General features: G+C 47.0%; 1 pseudogene; it reads left to right on the plus strand.

The window, feature by feature from the left end:
- The first annotated feature begins 10760 nt into the window (after nucleotides 1-10760).
- On the plus strand, nucleotides 10761-11220 carry LOC144767005 (large ribosomal subunit protein eL32 pseudogene; annotated as a pseudogene).
- Nucleotides 11221-26122: the final 14902 nt, after the last annotated feature.

Below are 26122 nucleotides of genomic sequence, written 5' to 3' on the forward strand. Positions count from 1 at the left end.
GACCCGGGAAGAAGTGACCCGTCCCCGCCGAGGGAACCGCGAGGGCCTTGGAGACCCCTGGCCTGCCGTCCCAGCAGCTGACTGCCTGCCTACCTCCCCCGCCGCTCGTAGGAGTGCCGAGAGCGGGCGGGAGAGCAACCAGGACCGAGTGCGCTCTGCAGGCGCGGGGCACCTGAAGCTAGCGGGCGCAGGAAGCTGTGCCGGCGGAGGACAAAAGAGTCCGAGGAGCACGCGGTGAGGCGCTCTTGCAGCGCTGGGGGTACAGTTGCTCCTAGGGCTGTTAGGGGACATTATTTACCTACTTGCATAGCGTGGTGTGCTCGTGTTGCGAGCCCCCTAAACACAAATCAGCAACCCTATTTTTGAAGGCTGATTTAAGTGACTTGAGACACTGTTTGATATACGAACTTCCTGAAATTAAGTACCACCTTAAAGATTAACTGCAACCACTAAGATTAAGCGCAACCTAAGCTTGAAAAAATGATTATCGTGCTAATGCTTTATTTACCTTACTGAAACTAGATAAAGTTATATATTTTTATAAAATATACTTACCTGTGTGGTCTCAGTTTGTTGTGTTAAGTGCAAATGTTATCCACATTGCCTCTGTTTAGCCTAGACTGCTCGCGCCATGCTACCTAGAGGGTGAGCAGGGGTTATCTCAGAGGGTCATTCCTTCACCCTGACTAGAAGCAGGGGTCCCTACTTGGTCTAAGGTACTTACCTCTGCCAACTAGAGACCCCCGATTCTAACATTGTTGGACAGCGGTGCAGATTTTGAACTAATAATTGCACTTGACCTGCAGTGATTTCTTGTACATCACTAGTCTAGTTTAGCAGAACAGGTTGCGCAAGATTTTTTTTCTTTTTGGTGAAACCTTTTTAGTTGAAAAGGTTAGGAAGCATCATGTCTCGGAAAGCGCCAAGCGTGAATGGAGAAGTGGAAGTGGAATTTGAAATCCAGGAGTTGTTCACCTATAACAAGGAGCAACTGAGAAACTTCTGCAAACGGCTTGAATGCCCAGTAAGGGGCGGCGCGAACAAGGAAGAGCTACGGAAAGCTCTGAGGGCCTGGTGGGAGGCCAAACATGGTGTTCCAGAAGCTACTATTGGAGAGGGAGGCACACAGGAGAATGGTTTTTTTGTCCACTGAATTGCCAGTGGGGAAGCCAGCTTCTAGGCCCGGCAGCAACCACTCCGGTAGGGTTATTTCTCCAGAGGAAATAGAGGAGAATCAGAGAGCTAGGGCCCATGAGATTGAGCTTTTTCAGCTCAAAGCGCAAGCGGAGGAGAGAAGAACTACTCTCGCTTTGGAGGAGAGGAAACTCCAATTGGCTCATGAGTTGAGCATGAAGGAGTTGGACATCAAATTTAAAGAGGTGGTGTCCAGTTCTAATGGTGGCAGCGCACAACCGGTACAGGCGGGTAAGGTATACATACCAAAGGATCTGGTACAGAATTATCAGAGGGGTGAGGATATTTATGCGTGGTTCAGAGCGTATGAACTTGCCTTAAAGATGAATGAAGTGCCTGAGAAGAATTTGGGGGCAGGATTGTGGAAGCATTTTGAGGCCTCTAGGAGGGATGTTTTGGCACCCTTAGAAGCAGAGGATGCTTTATCCTACCACGCAATGAAGGAGGCTTTGTGCCTCAGGTATGGGCTCACTGCAGAACAGTACCGCCAGAAGTTTAGGAACTTCAAGAAGCTTGATTCAAGTACTTGGGTGGAGTGTGTGAGTATGTACACGCGTGCACTGGAAGGTTGGATAAAGGGCAGCAAAGTTACTGATTATGTGGGGTTGTGTCACTTGATTAGTAGGGAGCACTTAAGTAGTTTATGTGTCCCAGAGCTGCGCCAGCATCTGTTGGATAGCAAGTTAACTGATCCCAGTGAGCTTGCTAAAGAGGCGGACCGGTGGACTAGCACCAGGGTCCACAAGGGGGTGGTAAGTACCCCAGCCAAAGGTGGACAGGGTCCCCAGAAGAAGAGTGGGGGGGACATGGGTAATCACAAGGAGTCTTCTAAAGGGCCCCAAAATGGTTCCCAAGAGAAGGTGTCTCAACTCCCCCAGCCTAAGAAGTCCTGGCCCCCTAAGGGCACGCAGGAAAGAAGGGCCCCACTTACTTGCTATTCATGTAGGGAGGTGGGGCACATTGCCCCCAAATATCCAAAGAAGATATCAGCACCCACTGGTGCTCCAGCTCCAGCTCCGGCGTTAGCCAGTGTAGCTTTGGGAGGGGATTTGATTTCTAGTGGGGAGAAGGGGTTAGCGTTGATGACCCTTGTCTCTCTAGGAGACCAAGAGATGGCCCCGGAAACCTTGCTGCCCCAAAACACTAAGAAATACGGGCAGAAGGTGACCATCAATGGACAGGAGGTGGAGGCTCTGAGAGACACAGGGGCCAGCGTGACATCTGTCAGGTGTTGGTGGGTGACTGAAGAGCAAATTGTTCCCAAGGTACTCCGGCCTGTCGTGTCATCTGACAGTTCAGTGCGCTACTGCAAGTTGGCAAAGGTTCCATTTGAATGGGGAGGAGTCTCCGGTATTTTGGAAATTGTTGTAAGTGATGCCTTGCCTGTAGATTGTCTATTAGGTAATGACCTGGAGAGCTCCCCATGGAAAGAGGTGGAGCACCGGACTCACTTGGAGATGTTGGGTTTGCCTGCGTGGATCTGTGTGTCCACCCGTGCAATGACAGCCAGAGAGGGCGGTCTAGCAGAGCTGGAGCCTGGAACAATGGCCCAGGGACCTGCCAAGAGAGGAAGGGGTAGAGGGCGCGGGAAACCAGCCCCCACTGTTCCCACGGTCCAGGAGGAAGCAGACCCTGAGGGGGATGCCCTGGAACCTACAGGGGAGCAGGTGGCCGAACTAGGGGAATTGCCTGAGCTGTTCCAGTGGCAGCAAGAGGGTGGTCCCTCCAGGGAGGAATTCTGCCAGGCTCAGAAGGAGTGCCCTTCTCTCATTGGTGTGCGGCAGCAGGCTGCAGACCAGGCAGCAGGCCTGGGGTCCAAGGAGCATTTGATCTACTGGGAGGATGACTTACTTTATAGTGAGCCTAAGTTCGCTGAGCCCGCTGCAGCCCGTGTGCTGGTAGTACCGGAGCGCTTCAGGAACTTCCTACTGGGTCTGGCTCATGACGTGCCTCTCGCAGGACATCTGGGGCAAGACAAGACCTATCACAGGCTTGTCACCCATTTCTACGGGCCCCAGATGAAGACGCACGTCTTGCCAGACTTGTCAGGCCAGTGGCAAGAGCGGAGGGAAGCGCGTGGCCCCCCTCCAACCCTTTCCCGTGGTGAGCACCCCTTTTGAGCGGGTGGGCATTGACATCGTGGGGCCCCTGGATCCCAAGACAGCCCTAGCCAACAGGTTTATCCTGGTCTTGGTGGACCATGCCACTCGGTACCCGTAAGCCATCCCGCTCAGGACAGTCACCGCCCCAGTGGTGGGCCGTGCCCTGATGGGGATCTTTTCCCGTGTGGGATTTCCCAGGGAGGTGGTCTCTGACAGAGGGACAAACTTCATTTCTAGGTATATGAAGTCCCTGTGGAGTGAGTGTGGGGTGACATACAAATTCACCACTCATTACCACCCTCAAGGAAATGGGCTGGTTGAGAGATTCAACCGCACATTGAAGGGCATGATTATGGGCCTGGAAGCGCCCATGAGGCGGAAATGGGACGTCTTGTTACCATGCCTGTTTGCCTACAGGGAGGTGCCTCAGAAATCCTTAGGGTTCAGTCCCTTTGAGTTGCTGTATGGCCACCCTGTCAGAGGGCCTCTTACTCTGGTGAAGGAGGGGTGGGAGAAATCCCGTGGGAAAACCCCTCAAGATGTGTTCAGCTATGTGCTGGCCATTCGCAACCAGACCAAGCGCTTCAGGAAGCTCGCTCAAGAGAACCTGGAGGCTAGCCAGGAGGAAATGAAGAGGTGCTATGACCAGAACACTTCACTGGTTGAGTTCCACCCTGGTCAGAAAGTGTGGGTGATGGCGCCAGTGGAGCCTTGTGCGCTCCGTGACAAGTGGTCTGGGCCATATGAGGTGGTGGAGCGCAAGAGCGAGGTTACCTATTTGGTTAACCTGAAGACTCCCAGGCAGCCCCTGAGAGTGCTACATGTGAACCGCCTCAAACCCCACTTTGAGAGGACTGAAGTGACTATGCTTATGGCTACAGATGCTGGAGGGGAGGAGGATAGTGATCCTCTCCCTGACCTCCTGGCAGTCAAGGAGCAAGATGGGTCAGTGGATGGTGTGGTCCTCTCCCCCACCCTGACTCCAGAGCAGCAGGAGGACTGTCGCCAAGTCTTGGGTCAGTTCGCCCCCCTGTTCTCCCTGACCCCAGGTGTCACCAAGTGGTGCGTCCACGACGTGGACACTGGAGACAGTCTGCCTGTGAAACAGAAGTTTTACAGAGTGGCTGACAAGGTCAGAGCCAGCATCAAGGAAGAAGTTTCCAAGATGTTGACGCTAGGGGTTATTGAGCCCTCCAGCAGCCCTGGGCTAGCCCAGTGGTCTTAGTGCCTAAGAAAGCTGCTACCCAAGGTGGCACCCCAGAACTTCGGTTCTGCGTGGACTTCCGTGGGCTCAATGCGGTCACCAAGACTGACGCGCACCCCATCCCCAGAGCTGATGAGCTGGTGGATCGGTTGGGAGCTGCCCAGTACCTGAGTACTTTTGATTTGACTTCAGGGTACTGGCAGATTGCCCTAACTGACGGGGCAAAGGAGAGGTCAGCATTTTCCACACCAGAGGGGCACTTCCAGTTCCGTGTTATGCCCTTTGGTTTGAAAAATGCACCTGCCACATTTCAGAGATTGGTCAACCAGGTACTGGCGGGGCTGGAGCAATTCAGCGCAGCCTACCTGGATGACATTGCTGTGTTCAGCTCCACTTGGGAGGAACACCTGCAACACCTCACTGAAGTGTTGAAGGCTCTGCAGAAGGCAGGCCTCACTATCAAGGCCAGTAAATGCCAGATAGGGCAGGGATCGGTGGTGTACTTGGGACACCAGGTGGGGAGCGGCCAGGTGGCGCCCCTACAGGCGAAGATTGATACCATTCTGGCTTGGGAGCCCCCCAAGACCCAGACTGAGGTGAGAGCCTTTCTAGGTCTCACCGGGTATTACAGACGGTTTGTCAAAGGTTATGGCACCCTTGTGGCCCCTTTGACAGAGCTGACATCTAGGAATCAGCCCAGAAAAGTGAATTGGACTGAGGCCTGTCAAACTGCTTTTGACACCCTCAAAGCTGCCATGTGCACAGCACCGGTGCTTAAGGCACCTGACTTTTCCAGTGAGTTCATTGTGCAAACTGACACTTCAGAGCAAGGCATGGTAGCAGTACTCTCACAGATCAACGAGGAGGGAGGAGATCAACCAGTGGCTTTCATTAGCCGGAGGCTAATCCCCAGGGAACAGAAATGGAGTGCCATTGAAAGAGAAGCTTTCGCTGTGGTCTGGGCTCTGAAGAAGCTGAGGCCCTACCTGTTTAGGACTCACTTCCGTGTTCAGACCGACCACAGGCCCCTCAGATGGTTAATGCAGATGAGGGGTGAGAATCCGAAATTATTGAGGTGGTCCATTTCCCTACAGGGGATGGACTTTACGGTGGAGCACCGCCCTGGTACAGAACACGCCAACGCTGACGGTCTTTCCAGATTCTTCCGCCTTAGTGATGAGGACTCCCAAGAGGTTGGGTAGTTCTCCCCACTTTCAGCTGGAGGGGACACGTGTTAGACCTGACACCTTTGCGTGGTTCTTCCCCCATCTTTTTGCCTCTGACTCATGTTTTGATGCTGTGCTGGATTTCGTTTTTGCTGATTTAGATGCTTTGGACACTCTGCCACTGCTGATCAGTGTCAGAGCGTAAGTGCTCCCTCTGTAAATTGCCATATTAATTGAATATACCTGATTGGCATATTTGTATCACCACGGAGTCCCTAGTAAAGTGCACTGTGTGTGCCAGGGCTGGTGATGACAGATGCTACTAGTGGGCCTGCAGCGCAGATTGCGCCACCCACATGAGTAGCCCTAAAAAGGACTCAGGCCTGCCAGCGCTCAGCCTGTGGGCAGTCAGTGGACTGCCCTGTCCCCCTGGCCAGTGTCGCCACTGGCTGGGCCTAACCCTTCCCTGTCTGTGCACCTCAGTCATCCCTATGGAAGGCTCAAGGTACCCCCCTGGGCAGGGTGCAGTGTATGGATAAGGTAGAGCATGTACTAGTGCAGGTCACATGCTCTGGTAGTGGGCAGCAGCCATTTTATGTGCTCACTGCTGTAAGGCTCTCTTGCTCCATAGAGTAACATGGAGGTGGCTGGCCCCATGTGATGCCAGCCTATCTACCCATAGGAACAAGATGGGACATAAGTGAAAGATATCCCTGAACTCAGAATTTAATGACATCTTTTAGTGAAGGGTGTTTTTAAATCCTGTGTTGGAGAATAGCACTTTTAGAAAGTGGCTGTTCTCTTGTCTAAACTTTTCTGTGTGCCTGGGTTTGTGGAATGCCTGCCTGGTCTGGGTGTGACAGGGGGGCTGCAGAGCCCCCGGAGGAGAGGGTCGGAGCCAGCCCGGGGATGAAAGGGCACATCTGCTGCCAGGGAGGTGGGAGGAAGAAAAGCCTGATAGTGCTGGGCTGTGCCTGCCTGCCCCGCCATGCTAGCTCCCTCCTGCCGGCCAACTGACACCTCTGACCCTGGAGCTGACAGGAAGAAGAAAACCAGAAACACCTCAGTGCTTCAGCAACCCCCAGAACTGGTTTAGACTGGAGTCAGGGCCGCTTGCACAAAGACTTCAAAGGACTTCAAAGACTTTGAGGGGTATAAGGAAAGGACCCCTGACTACAGAAGTTTAGATTCTAAGATCCTACAAGCAAGAAGGAACCTCGGCTGGAAGGAGGACGGCTGGAGAACTAAAGGAAGATTGCCTTGCTGTGTGCTCTAAGGGCTGACCTGTTCTGCTGTCTAACTGGAAGCTGAGGAGGAGAAAGGGACTTTGCTGTGTGCTGTGACCCTGCCTGCTTGAAACTGCCAAGACTTTGCTGTGTGCTGCGTCTGCAACTTGAATCTCCAAGGGCCTGAGAAGAGCTGGCCCCCTGTCTGCAACCCAGGGACATAAAGGTTGCCCAAGGACTACAAGACCCTGCTGTGCCCTCTGAAGCTGCTGTGTGGCGAGGAGATCGTGAAACCCTGTAGTTTGCCTGCTTAGCGCATGGGCTGCTCTCTAATCTGCTTGAGAGCGCCGCGCTGACACAGCCTGCTGCGTGGCCAAGATCGACGTGTTCATCGACACGTGTGTGGGGCAGACCGGAGACTTGTGGGCCTTCCCAGTGCAAGGCACACTGAAAACCACTGTGAGCTGTGTCACCGCCGCTGCCCGGGGGCCAGGAATACCCCCCCCGAAGATCGCCGATCGTTGGGGAGCTGAAGCGGCGAAGAACGAAGCCGCCGCGCTCCCATTGGCTGAGGGAGCCGAGCCCCCTCACTAACGCCACAACGGGATTGGCCCGTGCGGCGCAGCGTCATCAGTGGTGGTGGGCCGTGATTGGCCGAAGGAGCGGAGCGCCATCGTTTGCCTGTCCCGGGAGCCGCTCTGCCATTGGCTGACTCCCGGGTGCTGCTGGAGGCTCGCCCCCGACGCCGCGACAGGATTGGTCCCCGTCATTGGGACCTCTGTGAGCGCCGTCTGATCACCGCCGGACCCGGGAAGAAGTGACCCGTCCCCGCCGAGGGAACCGCGAGGGCCTTGGAGACCCCTGGCCTGCCGTCCCAGCAGCTGACTGCCTGCCTACCTCCCCCGCCGCTCGTAGGAGTGCCGAGAGCAGGCGGGAGAGCAACCAGGACCGGCCGGGGCAAGGAGCGAGTGCGCTCTGCAGGCGCGGGGCGCCTGAAGCTAGCGGGCGCAGGAAGCTGTGCCGGCGGAGGACAAAAGAGTCCGAGGAGCACGCGGTGAGGCGCTCTTGCAGCGCTGGGGGGTACAGTTGCTCCAAGGGCTGTTTGGGGACATTATTTACCTACTTGCATAGCGTGGTGTGCTCGTGTTGCGAGCCCCCTAAACACAAATCAGCAACCCTATTTTTGAAGGCTGATTTAAGTGACTTGAGACACTGTTTGATATACGAACTTCCTGAAATTAAGTACCACCTTAAAGATTAACTGCAACCACTAAGATTAAGCGCAACCTAGTCTTGAAAAAGTGATTATCGTGCTAATGCTTTATTTACCTTGCTGAAACTAGATAAAGTTACATATTTTTATAAAATATACTTACCTGTGTGGTCTCAGTTTGTGGTGGATTGGGGATTATCGTTGTGTTAAGTGCAAATGTTATCCACATTGCCTCTGTTTAGCCTAGACTGCTCGCGCCATGCTACCTAGAGGGTGAGCAGGGGTTATCTCAGAGGGTCATTTCTTCACCCTGACTAGAAGCAGGGGTCCCTACTTGGTCTAAGGTACTTACCTCTGCCAACTAGAGACCCCCGGTTCTAACAGGGGGCAGCTCCACATGGGCGGCGCAGGCCTCACAGTCAGTGAGCCGGGCCTGAAGTGTACGCAGCTCTCGTCCTCTGCTTTGTGGCTGCTCTCGTGTCCCCAACAGCATCGTTCGGTGCCACATCACTTTTCCCATGTCACTTCGATCTATTTTTGCAGTGGCGGAGATTTGTGTCCTGGATGCCACCTAGCTTCACAGATACTTACAGGATTTTCAGATCTGGTCATAGAGCTCCGCTAAAGTGCAGCCGCCATGGTCGGCAGTTAGACCCTCCCCGACACTAGGCTGTTAGCACATCTTTCCTCTTCGTTGGGTATGCTTCCACCCTGCCTAAGAAAAGAAAGATCACCAACACATACTGATATTTGTCAGTGGCATTTCTAAAAAAAAAATCTATCTGAAGATGTTCAAAAGGTGTCTTGGGTGGAGCAAAATGTCCAAAAGGGGTATACATTTCTTTTCCTACATTGTTAAACAAATGTAATACAACTTTTGCAAACTCTTTCTGCTGCTTTTCTGAATATGTAATTGTTCCACCATTTAGAAAACCAAGAGCACAGAGTCTGTTCTTAAATGTTCTGGGCCATGTATAGTATATGTCAAAGGCTGAACAGCAGTATCTGGTAGTATAGTCCTTACTTTAGAATCTTCCAAATTCCATCTACCGAACTTCCAGTCCTATCCCATATTTCTCTCTTGGCCCGATTAGCTTGGTCTTCTCCAATGTATCCATAAGTATGAAACATATATTAGGGAAGTGCTTTGCTGTGCAGTTTCTCTGGCAGTTACATCAGCGAATGTGCTTTCTTTTCAAACATCAACTACAATCTGCTTATGAGCTGAACATTTAATTATAGATACCCTTCTAGGTAAGTTTACAGCAACAAGAAGTTTGACAAGCAATGTACCATGCTTTATTTTCTGCCCTTGTGATACAAGAAAACCCCTCTTTAGCCAACCTACCACAACTGTGGTATACCCCGAAAATAATACTGGCTGTCTATATAGATGTTTACCACTAGCCCATTTCTTAATTCACATGCTCTGGTTAGGGCAATTATCTCTGCTGCTTTCGCAGACAATTAATTAATTTTACAGGTCTCAACCACAGATTTCTACGTAGTCACAGCCTATGCAGCAGGGGTGGTCCCATCTGGTAATTTAAAACATGATCTATCAACCCACAAATCTTCAGCTCTCTCAACCATAGGTGTCTGTGAGGTCTATCCTACCCCTGGTGGCTTCTTCAGTAATCAAAATACAATCAAGTGGTATCACTATATCCTGACAAGGGATAGGGATCACTGACATAATATAGAATGCCAAAATATCAACCTACCAAAATATCGAGGTAAAAATTTACAATGCCAAAATATCAACCTATCTCCAAACAGGCAAGTACAAAAATATCGAATCAAAAATATCGATGTAAAAAATATAGTAAAAATATCGAATTTTTTAAAATGCTTTAAATTAATTAAAAATTAATGCAATAATAAATGTAATTAACTTAAACATACTTAAATAACCTTAAAATTAATAAATAATTAATGTAAGTAAAAAAACAGAGAAATTGATTTGTTAATACACATTATATATATATATATATATATATATATATATATATAAACGTAATATTAATAACAAATTTACAATATTTTTACCATAGGATAGCGGAAAGGGTAAAATTCACTATACCCACTCCAGTGAGTGCAACAGTAGAGAAAGCGTTGGATAGCGTAGGGGTAAAAATTACTATTCCCACTCCAGAGAGTGCAACAGTAGGGAAAGCGTTGGATAGTTTAGGGGTAAAAATTACTATTCCCACTCCAGAGAGTGCAACAGTAGGGAAGGCGTTGGATAGTTAAGGGGTAAAAATTACTATTGCCACTCCAGAGAGTGCAACAGTAGGGAAAGCGTTGGATAGCGTAAGGGTAAAAGTTACTATTCCCACTCCAGAGAGTGCAACAGTAGGGAAAGTGTTGGATGGCGTAGGGGTAAAAATTACTATTCCCTCTCCAGAGAGTGCAACAGTAGGGAAAGCGTCGGATAGTTTAGGGGTAAAAATTACTATACCCACTCCAGTGAGTGCAACAGTAGGGAAATAAATAATTCATATATAAATAAAAATAAAATAAAATAAATATTAATACTAATTACAAATTAATTAAAATAATTAACTTTTATATAATATATTAATTAATCAATTAAAACTACAAATACAGCCTTTTTTTGGCCTCTCTGCGGAGCAGGCGGACGCGTTGGAGCCACAATCATGGCTGCCCTAAGACCTCTTGTCAAACCGAAGATTCTTAAGAAAAGAACCAAGAGGTTCTTTCGTCACCACTCTGATCGTTATGTCAAGATTAAGCGTAACTGGCGCAAACCACGAGGTATTGATAACAGAGTGCGCAGGAGGTTTAAGGGCCAGATCCTGATGCCCAACATTGTTTATGGTAGTGATAAAAGGACCAAGCACATGTTACCCTCAGGATTCCGAAAGTTTCTGGTACACAACGTGAAGGAGCTGGAAGTGCTAATGATGAGTAACAAGTCCTTCTGTGCCGAGATCGCCCACAATGTTTCATCCAAAAACCGCAAGACCATTGTCGAGAGGGCCGCCCAGCTCGCCATCAAACTCACAAATCCAAACGCCAGATTGCGTAGCGAGGAGAACAAGTAGACTGCCCTTGCTTTGCGGCTGTTATTTGCAAATAAAAACTGTACAAACTTAAAAAAAAAAAACATATACAAATACAAATTAATTAATAAAAATAATTACTTACTAATACAAATTTACCAATTAACAATCAATTCATTAACAATTAAAAAAAGAATTAAAAATTAGATAACATTTTGTTTTTTAAAATAGAATTACTTACAATTAAATTACTCCCCACCCTATTCCCCTATAAACCCACAACAGAAAATAAAATACAATTTACATAATTACCAATTAATAAATTAATTACACATATTTTAATTAATTACCAATTAATAATTAATTAACAATTAATTTAAAATACAAATAAATAAACATATTTAATTATTTATAATTAAATAACTTCCCACCCTATTCCCCTATAAACCCACAACAGAAAATAAATTACTAAAATTAACATATTTATCAATTAATCTATTAATTAAAATTAATTACCAATTATATTTTAATTAATTACCAATTAATAATTAACAATTAATTCAAAATAAATACCAATAAATTAACATATTTAATTAATTATAATTAAATTATTTCCCACCCTATTTCCCTATAAACCCACAACCCGCTACTGAATTATATTACGCAAAAATTAAATACCATAAAAATAATTAAATATAAATAATAAAATAAATATACACTTTTCAAACATATACTAACATAAAAACACTTTAAAAATTGATATTAACTTACTTACCTCAAATTCGATATTTTTGTAGTCTATATTCTGTCCATTCTATATTTTTGTAGTCTATATTCTGTCCATTCGATATTCTGTCCATTCTATATTTTTGATTCGATATTAATGCTATCCTATTCGATATTTTTGTAGTCTATATTCTGTCCATTCTATATTTTTGATTCGATATTAATGCAAATCGATATTAAAAACTCAATATTTTGACTGTATACCAAGGGATAGGTAATAACATGGCAAGGTTCAAAACATTGTATCGATGCAAAAAGGAATGCGGTGATGATAATCTCATTTCATAATGAGAAAGTCTGGCATTTGTCAAATGCTGGGTGCAAGTTTTGTTTAATTATAATTCAGCAGAGTGAGATACATAAACATGACACGTTTCCCCAGTATAAAGGACTCTGCTTGCTGCAATGAAACTGCTGCTGTGCAGTAGCACAGAGGAAAGCAGGAAGACCCTTAGCTACTGAGTCAAGGGTAGAAGAATAAGCGTACAGATGTTTATTGTCCCCTTGTGTGTTAGGACTGCTAGTGCACAACCATCTCTTCCGTGTGCAAACAAATGACAATCTTTGTTATAATTGTGCATCCCCAGAGCTGGTGCATCACACAATACTAGGCAAATAACAAGTAAGCTATCATACTGTTTTTGCCCTCAAGAGATTGGATCTGAAACATCCATACAGATAAGAGCATGTAATGGTTTAGAGATCAACCAGAAGTTTGGTATCCATTGTCTAAAAAGGTCTAACCATTCCAAAAAATAAACTAATTTGTTTCTGTGTGGTATGGACACGTATTTTGATAGGAGATGCCCTACATAGGCAACCTCCTGTCAAACTAATTGCAGTTTCATGGTAGATACCATGTGACCATGTTTTCAGAGGAAGCTCAGTAGGTGTACTCTGTAATTGATACATGCCTGTTAATCTGTCCGCCCAATAGAATTTTGTCGCTATATTGAATCATGGTGGTGTCGGCAATAGGTGTTAAAATAGCTAGTTTTAGGGCTTCGGAATATAGGCAAGGAGATGCAGTAAATCTTTGTGGTATCATTGGAAAACTGTAGGAATTCATTTGAAATACAAAATAAAATAGACACTGGGAATCATCATGCAAAAAATGGAGAGAAAAAAATCTTTAAATCAACAGAAAAATATGCTGCAGTTGGAGGAACAGTTACCAATATTGTCGTTATGTTTGGTACCACAGGAAAATGAGGCTCCACTATTTTGTTTATTTCCCTATGGTCAACTACTAATTTCCAAAAATCAGGTTATTTGGGTCAGAACTTTTTTTAAATAGAGGAAGAATTGTACTGTTGCAAGGGATGCCTTCTATTTCTCTAATTACTAATTACATTATCAGCCAGGAGGTCTGCAATCACTTTTTGGTACCCAAATTCTCTTTCCCTGGATATTTCATACTGCTGCATTAAAAGCATGTTTAGTTTAACCTTTACCTGTACAGATGCTATATCCATTAACGCTATGTAATTATTCCCTTGTACCCAAACTTCAGGGTTCACCTGTTCTTGAGGTACAGTCGAATGGGTGTCCGTAGTGACATAAAAATACTCAGTGTCAGTAAGGTTTGATGCCAAGGGCATTCCAGATAGAAACTGCGAGGGGTACATTTGATAGTAGCATGCAGTTTGGTCAGTAAGTTCATGCCCAATAAATTCAAAGAACACTTGTCGCACAAGGTTACCTTCAGTAACATATCTGTAAGAAACATTAGTAGTGATAGATTCCTTACCTTAGAATTACCCCGAGCCATCAGACTGGATCCAGAAAGTTTTTTCGTCAGCAGTACCCCTGCGCGACGGTAGGCGTCGTCGTGCGGCTCCACATACGTCGTTGGCACTACTTAGACACGCCCACTGACATCAGTTCTGTACAAGACTTTCCACGCCAGGAACGCAGAGCCATGCAAGATACTGACCACTGGTGCCATGATGCTAGGGCCCTGAAAGAGATGACCTTAACCCTACAAATCAGTTCGCAGAAGGGAGAGGATGGGTGGGGTGGTAAGGAATCTATCACTACTAATGTTTCTTACAGATATATCGTTACCGAAGGTAAGTAACTTGTGCATCTGAACAAAACAAGTAGTGATAGATTCCTTACCTTAAAATAGATACCCCAGCAGTACCAACCCCGGTGGTGGGTCTGCGAACCAAGATCACACCAGAAAGTCCTGTAGAACAGAATGGCCAAAGAAGCTGCCTCTCTGGACTTGGTTGTCCAGACAGTAGTGCTTGGTAAACGTGTGCAGCGAGGCCCACGTAGCTGCCTGACAAATGTCCTGCAAGGGAACACCTCGTCCAAGAGCAGTAGTGGCTGCAGTCGACCTTGTAGAATGGGCACGCAACCCCACCGGTGGCTCCTTTTTAGCCACGGAGTAACAAGCCTTTATGCACAGAACAACCCAAGAGATGGTCCGTTTGTGCAGCCAGACCTTTCTTAGCATCCAGGTAGCCAACAAAGAGCTGGTCATCCACCCGGAATTGTTGTGTGCGGCTCAGATAGAAAGAGCGTGCACATTTTGGGTCCAGACGATGGAGACTATCTACCTTTTTAGAGGGATGCGGAAGCGGCAAGAATGTGGGCAAAGTGATGGTCTGCCCGATGTGAAATGCAGTGTCAACCTTTGGCAGAAAGGAAGGACGTGTCCTCAGAACAACTTTGTCCGGATGGACAGAGAGGAAAGGAGGTTTAGAAGAAAGAGCCTGGAGCTCACTCACTCTTCTGTCAGAGGTGATGGCAAACAGGAAAGTGGTCTTTAGAGTTAGAAGACGAAGAGGGCAATTACGAAGTGGCTCAAATGGAGCACACATCAGAAAGGTAAGAACTAGATTCAAGTCCCACTGAGGCATCACGAAAGGAACAGGAGGAAACGTGTGTGTGATGCCTTTTCAAGAATCTATTTACAACAGGAGACTTCAAAAGGGGAGCCTTAGAAAGGCAGAAATGGCCGAGAGATAGCCCTTTATAGTGCCCAGAGAAGAGCCCTGCTGGGCCAAAGACAGAAGAAACGAAAGACCTCTGAAAGAGGGGCAGAAAGGGGATCCACAGACTTTGCTGTGCACCATGCCACAAACTTATTCCACCTACAGGTGTATACCGTTTTTGTGGAGGAACGCCTGGCTGCCAGAATAACATTACAGACTTGGGGAGGCAGATCGAAAGACATCAACTGCTGCCGCTCAATCTCCACGCAAGGAGGCGGAGGCTGGATAGGTGCGGGTGGAGGACCGTCCCCTGCTGCTGCGGCAGAAGATCCGCCCGAAAAGGCAGATGGATCGGAGGATCGATGCTCATACTGGGTAGCTCGGGATAGCATACTCTTCTAGCCCAGTCCGTTGCCACAAGAATAACTTGGGCCCGGTCGCGCCTGATCTTCTTCAGCACTCTGGGCAGAAGTGGTATAGGCGGAAAGGCATATGACAGACCGCAACTCCACTCGTGACGAAAAGCGTCGCAGAGCAAGTGACGCCTTGGAAATTCCAACGCGCAGAACTGATGGCATTGCACGTTCACTTCGGTGGCGACTAGATCTAGCCTAGGCTCTCTCCACTGCTGAAAGAGGCCTTGCGCCACGTCCGAGTTCAGACAATATTTGTGATCCATCATGCACCGGCGGCTGAGTTTGTCTGCCCTGGTGTTCAGAGAACCTGCCAGGTGTTGAACCGCCAGGTACATGCCCGGATGTTCCATCCAAGCCGAAGCGCAGAGCCTCTTGGCATTGGGTCCACAACCCCACCCCACCCTGTTTGTTGCAGTACCACATGGCGGTGGTGTTGTCTGTGAACACCTGCACTACTCTCCCATGACAGAGGGGAGGAATGCCTTCAGTGCAAGTTGGATCGCCCGAAGCTCCAGCAGGTTGATATGTATGGAGCCTGGACTCCACCAGAGACCAGAGGCCTCTGATCTCCATCTCTCCCATGTGGCCGCCCCATGCCAGAAGGGACGCATCCGTCACAACTGTATGTTCTGGTTGGGGGAAGGGAGAAGAATCGGCCATTGACCCAATCGCGAATCGTGAGCCACCACTACAATTGCTGTGCAGTGCCCTGCGAGATTTGGACATGATCGGACAGGTTGCCCTGATGCTGTGCCAACTGAACTTCCGGTCCCACTGCAGAGCCCGCATATGCCATATGGCATGATCCACAAGCAAGATGCAGGAGTCCATCAAGCCCAGCAGCCAAAGGGTCATCCTGACGGAAACCCGGGACAGGGGCTGAAAGATCGTAATCATAGCCTGAATGTCCCGGACTCGCTGTTCGGGAGGATAAACCCGAAAGCGCACCGAGTCCAGAACCGCTCCGATGAAGAGTAGCTTCTGCGAGATAATCAGGTGCGACTTCGGCACATTGATGGAGAACCCCAGAAAATGCAGGCGGTCGGCCGTAGTCCGGAGGTGGGAGACAACTGCCTGGGGCGAGCCCGCCTTCAACAGCCAGTCATTGAGATAGGGGAAGACTGAAACCCCTGATCTGCGCAGTTGAGCTGCGACCACAGCCATCACTTTCGTGAACATCTGAGGGGCACTGGTAAGGTAAAAGGGGAGCACACTGAACTGAAAGTGCTCGTGGCCTACCGTGAATCGCAGGTAGCGTCTGTGGGCAGGCAGGACGGGGATATGGAAATAGGAATCCTGTAAGTCCAACGCCACCATTCAGTCTTGCGGGTCTAGGGCAGACAAGACCTGAGCCAGCGTGATCATCTTTAACCTCTCTTTCCGGAGGAAGCAATTGACGTTCTGAAAGTCTAAGACAGGACGCAGGCCCTTGTTCGGAACCAGAAAGTAGTGGGAATAACAACCACGACCTACTTCTGGCGTTGGAACGCGCTCGATGGCCCCCTTGGCCAAGAGGGACGCAACTTCCTGCTGGAGAAGCGCCAAGTGAGCCATTAAAGGGCATGTCCATCAAGGTGTTCTGGACATTTCCCCGAGAAGCCAGTTGTCCTCAACCAGGCGTGGCACCAAAACACCACCGTCATGGAAATCGACCTGCCCAGTGAGTCAGCAGTATCCAGCCCACTACATATGGTGAACTTCGCTGCATCCCTCCCGGCTGCAATCGCTTAGGAGAGAACTACCTGGGCCTCCTCTGGGAAGTTGGGCAGCATCTACGTAACCGTGTCTACAGAGAGTGGGTATTATGGCCCAAGAGGCATGCAGTGTTCATCGACCGCAGCCCTAAGCTGGCAGACGAAAACAGCTTCTAGCCAAGCTGATCCAGCTTCTTGGATTCCCTATCTGGGGGTCTGGTAGGGAAAGCGCTCTGGGAAGCTGAGGCTTAGACAACCAAGCTCTTAGGGGTGGGGTGTGGGGCAAGGAAGAAGGGGTCACCCGGAGCCAGACGACGGTGTCAGGCCACGTTCCTATCCACAGGAGCCCCCGTGTTGGGCCTGGACCTGGTGCCCAAAAGAACATCTATCAGTGCTTCATTAAAAGGCAGTAAGGGCTCCGAAGAGCTGGCCGCCGGTTGGAGCACTTCTGTCAGGTTAGTCTGGACGGCCACCGTAGGGAGGTGGAGAGCCTCGGCTGCCCTTCGCAACTCCACTAGGTAACTGGCTCCAACCTCCGTAGCCACGGTAGGAGGAGACTGCATGCCAGGGTCAGGTGAGGTGTCAAGACCACTGGCCTCCCCCAAATCCTCTGCCCAGTCCGCATCATAAGCACAATCCTGTGCTAGAGGGTCCTCAGGCCCCTCCCAGTCCTCCGAAGTCTGCGGAACAGGCTCAAAATAAGGAGGAAGGTAATAGGGCACAACAGGCCCCATCAGCGTAGGTATTGGCGTTTGGCACCGGGTCAGGGCTGAATCTGGGGACGACTTCGTCCCAAGGAGCAGGCCACGTCGGAAGCGGTGCTGGGGAGATCGGCGCCAGTGGAAGTGTGACATGGTCCATAGACGTCGACCGGGGTACGATCACGGATCCCTGGGGGGCCTGCGGCACCGGGGCCAGGCGCACTGGTGGGGCCAGACGTCCCAAAGAGTCGGGCCATGGAAGCAAGAAACTCTTGCACATGAGCAGAGGGGGTAAGACTGGAAGAGACGTCGCAGGCTTAGCCAGAGCAGCGGGGGTGGCACCGCCCGAACCCTTAGCCACGACAGGCGAGGGGAAGACAAAGAGCGATGATGCTTCTTCAACTTCTTGTTGGAATGCTTCGACTTACCTGACCCCGAGTGCAAAAGCAAAGACTTAGATCCAGAAGAATGGTGAAGACTGTTCCGCGACCGGTCCCTCGACCTCCCACGTGACTGGGACCTCGAGCGGCGCAGAGCAGACTGCCGGCTTCAAGCAACTTTGGGGACCGCTCCTGCAAATTCTTCGGCGCCATGGCCTAGCAGTCCGAGCACGACTTGGGGTCGTGATCGCGCCCCAGGCAGTAGAGACAAATGCGCTGGGGATTCGTCATTGACATCATGCGATGACAGTCCCCACAGTTCTTGAAACCGGGCATCCCTACGACACCAGGAGTCGATCGACTCGAAAAGATGAGGTAAAAGGTACTTGCTCTTCCCATAACTGCGCTTGCTGGTGCGTAAAAAGAACTGACGTCAGCGCGCATGGGCGCGTCTAATTAGCTTCGACGACGTCATCCCGGAGCCAACGACGCACGCAGAGCCGCACGACAACGCCTACCGACATGCAGGGGTACTGCTGATGATAAAACTATCCAGATCCAGTCTGACGCCTGGGGGTCATTCTAAGGTAAGGAATCTATCACTATGTGTTTCTTTCAGATAGTGATCACAAAAGAGCAAACATCAGAAATAGGTCCAATAGTTTATATTGAAGGTGTTCTGATGGGGCTCGAAACGAGAATGTTAGGAAATTCCACTCAAGCACTTGTGTGTCCAGAGAGGCGTACTGATGGTAGTACATTTTACGAGACAGAGGAACTAGTGGCTCCAGTGTCCAAAAGGAATTTTGTTCTCCTCCCTTGTACTCGGGCTTCAACAAATGGTCCCCTTGAACCTACTGGTTCCCTTACCTCTCGGGCCCCCCCATGTGATATAATCCAGGTAATATTCATTCTCAGTGATGATAACCATCTGATACTTTTTATTGTTCCTCTGATCAAAATAATTTGCCTGTCTTTCAGCAAAAATGTACTTGACCTTGTTGGGTCTTGATATGAATAAGAGGTGTGCTGCTGACCTCTACCCCTGACTCGGGGAGGAGGTCTTCCTCTGTTAGCCGTGTCATGAACGGAACAGAAAAAGCTGTCCTCAACTAAGGGTTGGGTTTTATCCCAACTCCTAAAGAGGACATTTTGAAACTCAAATTGGAAACAGCTAACTATATGCGAAAATTTGGATTGAGGGTTGACTTCCAGGATAGAGCCCAGAGGAAGGAAACAGGTACTGGCTTTTGTGAAAACTGTCACTAGAGGGGGTGAGTGGCCGTAGGTTCTGCACCATGAGTAAAGTGGAAAGGAAGGCTTTGGAAACACTTGCAGCGGATGAATCAATTGTAATCAAAGGGGGAGCAACAGTGATTCTCCCTAAGGTAATGTATAGGAATGACTGCAAAAGACTACTCAATGAGGCTCGCCATCACAAACGGCTCTCAAAAGATCCCTCAATTGAGGTACAAGAAGAGGGGGCATAAGGTCAATGAAGGTTAGCAAAATGGATGGATAACAAAACAAACTGACTTTATCCAAAAACAATCCAGAGTATCCTACTTATATACAATACCACAGGTACACAAAATAGGTTTCCCCAACCTAGTAGACATATTGTCTCAGGGATCAGGTCAATTTTGGAACCCCTCTTACAGGTCTGTGACGTGTTCCAGAGACCACTAGTCCAGAAAATGCCAACCTACTTACAGGACTCAAAATACATGCTGAACCAGATCAAGGAATTACCATTTGGCAAATCCAATGGACTCCTCATCAGCTTGGATGTGAAGTCCATGTAACAAACATTCCACAGGAAGTCACTTTAGAGGTAGTACAGAGAATTCTTAGCACAACCGAATGGGACTGCATTACTTAATGGGAGTTTGTTCTTGATCGGGCACATTTGGCACTCACACAGAATTGTTTTGAGTTTGAGAGAGTGTATTACCTGCAGGTGCATGAAACATCAATAGGGAGCACCTTTGCTCCCAGCATTGTCGCCCTCTATGTGTCCTCTTTCGAATCGGAATTTGTCCAAAATGATCTTAAACCTTTCCGGGGTAAGAAAGAAATTTGGAAACACTATATAAACAATGTGTTGCTAGTCTGGACCGGAGCCAAAGAGGAGGCTCTAGACTTTGGCGACTGGCTGAATGCACTCAGTCCATGTTTGAGGTTCACAATCACTATTGGCGGAAGAAAACTTCCATTTCTTGACCTGCTGTTAAAAGAAAAAAACGAAAATTTGGAGAGTGAGGTATACTACAAACGGACGGACCGTGATAACCTTTTACAGTTTGAGCGTTTTCACCCCTGCGGACTGTGGGAGAACCTACCAGTAGGGAGGTGCTTGCACTTGCACTATAATAGCTCAGAAGTAAAAGATGATAGGTTGCATGATAGAACACTGTGTCAAAAACTGTCCAAAAAGAACTATTCCCTAAAATGGTCAAAAGAAGCCAACAAAATAGCAATGATTTATAGGGATCAGCTCCTCACAACATACAAAACACAGGGCATTGATAGGTTGTTTTGTGTTTCCACCTATATAGTCTAAGTCTAATGCTTTCCAGGAACTAATTAATAAAAACGGTTACAATCAGGTGAACTCAAATTTGCCAAACTTATGTAATCCTTTAAGAGCGCGACCAATATAAAAGACCTAGTGGTACACACTTGGCCAAAAAAGATCACAGACCAGAACAATCAGACCACCCTTTGAAACCTTCCCCCCACTTTGGGTCACTCACCATGTGGCAATTGCAGCACATGACCTCTGACAGAGTTAAAGAACTGGATGTGGGGATGAGGACGCCTTGGAAATGTAAGAACCTGACCAATAGTAACACCATGAATGTGGTTTATGCAATCAAGTGCCCTTGCAATCTTTTGTATTTAGGGATGATGACAAGAAAAATGCATACTCTCATAACAGAACACAGGAGCACTATCCGGTGTAAGAAAGACACCACAATACTAACACATTATATAGAGAAAGCAAAAACAAGATGGAATAGTACGTGCTAGAGAAACTCCAACAAACACGAACAGACATGACAATACCACTACAACTTTTTTTAACAGAGATGGGTATACAGGTTACGTACTGACCTAAATAGGTTGCATGAGGAGATACCCTGGTGTAGCCTTAAGCCTTGAATCGTACCAACAAATATTTTTTCTCCCATAGAGAGACTGTTCCTGTGAGACCCATAGATACACAAGGAGATCCACCATGGACTTCTTAGAGACCTCTCCAATGATAAGGGTGATGAGAATGTGGGTTACGCAAATAAGATCCAAGGAGACTCTGGATCTCCATGGACTACTAGTACCCCGATGTATGTTTCCTTCATTTTTTCTCACATGTAATGCATTCCAGTCCTGCAGCTTCCACTACTCCCCCTTTTCTCTACTCGAGGTTTCTTCCAGCCAGAGATTTCACATCAGTAAGGGGGCTCAGTGGCAACCTTACAAAGGCCTCTTGAGAGGACATTCTCTTAATAGAGGGTATTAACTTTTTTATTTTTGGGGGATTCCCCCCCCATGCTCCCAACACCCAAGACATACCCCTCCCTTTGGGTAACCAGCCCATCTATCCTTGCTGAACTCCGCCACAAGTGCTTAACCACCATAAGTATATACATATATTCTTAAATCAAGTTTCCTTCTCCTCTATCTCGGATAAAGACACCTAAGTTTTAGAGGCAAGGGCTGTTGCCTCATACATCTGAGCGATCAGAGAATCTACCTCCTCTGCATCCCTCAGGCTTTGCATCTCATTTCTCCACATAATCCTTAGCATCGCAGGGAATTTCATCTGAACCTTCGCCCCTTCCACTGTAGGTAGTTATCCTGGCACCCCCAGACAAAACTGACTAGGATAGGTCACATACATTTGCTTGCAATATTCCTATAGGCTTTAAAACCTGTTGTCATGGGAAGTGACATTTCCCTTGCACACTGTAATTTAATAGATGAGAAGTCGCAAACCGACAAGAGAGCGCTCCCGATCTACGTCTGGTGGCGTGGAAAGAAAGCAACAGCTGTCAGCACACAGTAGGCTCCGCAACTCATTTCCAGTGCTCATCTGAGTTCGTATTATGCTGCATGGCACCAATTACCTCCATGCAGAGGTACTGCTGTTAGTATCTGGATCCAGTCTGAAGCCTGCTGAATATTCAAAAAGTGAGGAATCTGTGGTGAAAAGTCTATCAGAAATGTTACTTTCAGTTGGGTTGGGATCTAAGCTGGTCTAAAAGATACCTCACCATCAGTCAAGTCCAAAATATGTTAAGGAGGGAATAGAGAAACTTTGCTAGATGTCCTCTGGTACTAGCTTAACACAAATACGTTTCTTAAAGTAATATTTGTTGTGGAATGTCGTCAACAGAACTTTAGTAGATGGGATGGTCGTTGACTGGACCTTCTGCTGAGCTGACATCTAGGCAGTATCAATCGTTCTGGAGTTGTAACTGTTTGAAGGAACAGAAAACTTTGAGGGGGACACTTCTGGCTTTGTGGACGCTGGTGGTGGTTTTCACTGGTGCAGTCAGCAGTGTTAATGTTACCAATGTCAACCTTGGCACTACTAAAAGGTACCTTACTTGGTGGGATGGAAAACAGATTTTGGCCAGTCAGTTAACAGTTTTGATGAAAAAAAACTCTTAAGTAGCTACAACACCTCGGACAAACCTACACCCCTTTCATGTTTGTGCTCAGCATTTCTGAGAATCTTCTTAGGAGGTTCATTAGATATTTAAGTAATCTCTGAGTGATTTTATTGGAAGAGTGTGAACATTTTCAGGATGCCACCTTTTGTAAGTTTTCGCTGTCACTTTTGAAGATCCTTCTGAGTCATTCCCTGAGGCAGAAGGTATCCTTGACTATACAATTTTTAAACTATGAGGAATCTACAGTTTCGGTCTTTGGTTTTGTGGAAAATGTCCACTAGATTATACAGGCTTTGGTTTGTGGGTAGGATGAAGACAATGTACTTATCTGTCGTCGACGATCCAGTCGACGAGCCCGTCGACGGAACCAGTTTCAGCTTCTGTTTCAATTTCTTCGTCGACGGAGCCTCCGTCGACGACGCCTTCTTCTTCGACGACTTGGAACTTCTGTCAGAAGAATGGGAAGAGCGCTTCTTGAAGGCTGGATCAGTCTTCAACCCTTCAGAAGGCGTAGATGGTCCTACCCTCTCCTTTTCACCTAGGTCAGATTTGCCTGGACCCTGGCTGTCAGACTCACTGGGGTCTTTTTTGAGGCCTTAGAAGGACGCTTCACAGAAGGAGAAGGGGAACCCCTACCCCTTTTCACTGACCTTCTTGAGGAAGATGCAGATGCAGAATCCTCACTGTCACTGGAGACAGTATCCTTCCTGGATTTCAACTTCTGGATCCATGTCAGAAGCCTACCCTCACTCTCCCGGAGGGTTTTAGTTGAAAAGGTGCGGCAGATCTTACAGTCCGCAGCCTCGTGGTCAGGTTACAGGCAGTAGATGCAATCCTTGTGCTTATCCTCAATGAAAAGCCTTTTCTTACCACTGGTGGAACATGGCTTGAAAAGGGCTTTCTTCTTGTCAGACATCCTGGAAGGATCAGCAGACAAACTGAAGAGAAAATTGAAGAGAAATTTTGAAGAATAAACTCCTGAAGAGTAAATTGAGCAGAGCTCAAAGGAGACTCCCTAAGCACAACGTGCGGTAGAAAATCTGAGGCTCTGAGGTTCCTTCAGGAGGGTTCTAAGGGGTGAGGCTCTTCTGATTAGCTGATGCCTAAGTTTGGTCTCTTTTACACAAAGAGGGTAATGGGCTACAAAAGAGAATGAGGCCTAGGCCTGTTTTCTTTCTCTTTTGTGCCTACTGCTATGTTATTTTTGTTACCGAGACTCCCATTCCGACAACGGGGAATGATACAAAAGCATGGGAATCTATGAAAGTTCCAATACTGGGGCAATAAGACTTTTCTTTCGTTAGAAATCAGATTCAACTGAAGGCAGAAGGCTCAGGAAGACTCCGTTCACTTAGTATGCCGCCTAGAAATCTGAGCTATAGTGGTCTCTAGTGTAGTGTTCACTGTGGATCGCTTGATTGGTTGGTTGAGGTTTGTGTATCTTGAAAAGATGCTAATCGGTAACTAACCATGTTTTGAGCCTCAGACTATGTTTGACATTATACTGCCATCTATGATGACCATAGGACTCCCAGCTTGATGATGGGGATGATTCAATAATGATGTGTATCTATGAAAGATCCAATGCTGCAGAAGGTATTTATCGCATTCATGGTAGGAACCTAGGGAATAAACTAGTATACACATTTGCATCTATAGAAGGAATTACCCTTTTCAAAGACGTTTGTACCAACAGTGCATCTCAGTTTTCCTCTTGCTCTTCTTGTTGCATTTTTGATAGACTCACAGCAGCAGACTTCAAAACCAAATGCACTTAAAAAAACGTATTTTTTGTTGGTGTTATTTCAGCAACTGGATTTTCTTTCCAGGTACTCCTAGTAGCAATGACCTGATGCAAGTTACCCAGGATGAAGTCTCAGCCTTCAAAGTGCGGATCTATTTCAGTACATTTGACAACCCCTGACTCTGTTTCGAGGAATTACTAAACCAGATGGGCTCTCTCTAGTACAGTTTGACAATGCATAATATGCTGCGAGTTCACTAAGTGTTTCAAGGCCCCAATTCTAGTAGGTTGGTACATTCCCTTTCATAAGAATGTGCAAACGAGTCTGCTCAGAGATTGCCCTTGAGAAGGTCAAGTACCAGTAAGCCAACTGGTAAAAGCCACACTACATTTTCTTTTAAACAAATGGGACAACAAAATGTAGGTAACTGGGGTGGATGGCAAGCTTATCAGTACAAACAAACAATAGACGTCCCTGGTACAGTATTTGGTACCGAAACCAAAGTCTTCTCAGAAGCAACAACTTATGTTCCACTAGGAAACACAGGGATTCCCTTCAATGCGTGTCCCCAACCCTGGATGAACATCAGTGCAGGAAACATTACAACTCATGGAATAACAATTTCCCGTACACAAAATGCAAACCATGTGCTAAAGTGTGGCCTGCTTAAACCACACCAGCAGGGAAATTCTCATTATGCAATCCGATAAACTGAAAAACATGCTGATTGAGGCACAGCATCAAAAAAGGAGATACTTGCACTGTGCAAGAAAAGCAAAAAAACAAGAAATAGGTTAAAGTATATGGGGTAAGTAAGATCCACGCAGCTTTCAGCTGTTAAAAAAAGTAACAGTATTTGTAGGTTTTTTAAAGAGAAAAATAATGCTCTTTAGTGGTCCAGTGTTCCAGCATACACTTTTTCAAACATGACATGAAGAAGAAAGAGCCCAGAGCAAATGAAACATAAAAACAAGATATTTGGAAGAACAACTTAAGTAGTTATTAGGAAGAGACAGTAAACAGTAAGAAAAGTGTTGGTAAAAAAACCAGCATACATTTCTGAATGCAAATACTACCCACCTGATAACGAAGAAGCAATTGGATCGTAGGTACCAGTAACATAACTGCCCAGGAGAAAACTGGAAACGATCAACACTGAGCAAACCTTTACTGTAACACGTACCTAATGCACATTGTGTATTGATACTCAATTCAACATTCTACAAGGTAGATTTTTTGTGCATTTGCAAAACGAAAAACGCATTGCTCCCAATGTGCTTTACCTGTAAACATTTGATCAACACCTATTAAGCCAGTACAAACAATCCTCCTTCATGAATTGTATCACGTAAACAGAAAACTGAATTTGACATTCTTTAATAGCGATCTCATTCAACTGTTACAGAATACCCAGACACTGATATGAACATTGCAAATTTAAGTCATTCAAAACCATACTGTCACTGAAAGCTACCTTTTCATTACTAGATGCCTTGTAATGAAAAAAAATGTATGAACACCATTTCAAATAATACTCAAGAAAATAATACAGCTGGTTGCTTTCAAGTGACATAAAATAAAGACCTGGACAATACTGTTTTTGGCCTGAAGAATGCAAGCATCTAAAGTAGACTGTTATTGCTCT

The sequence above is a fragment of the Lissotriton helveticus genome, chromosome 7, assembly GCF_964261635.1.
Source record: "Lissotriton helveticus chromosome 7, aLisHel1.1, whole genome shotgun sequence".
NCBI lineage: Eukaryota > Metazoa > Chordata > Amphibia > Caudata > Salamandridae > Lissotriton > Lissotriton helveticus.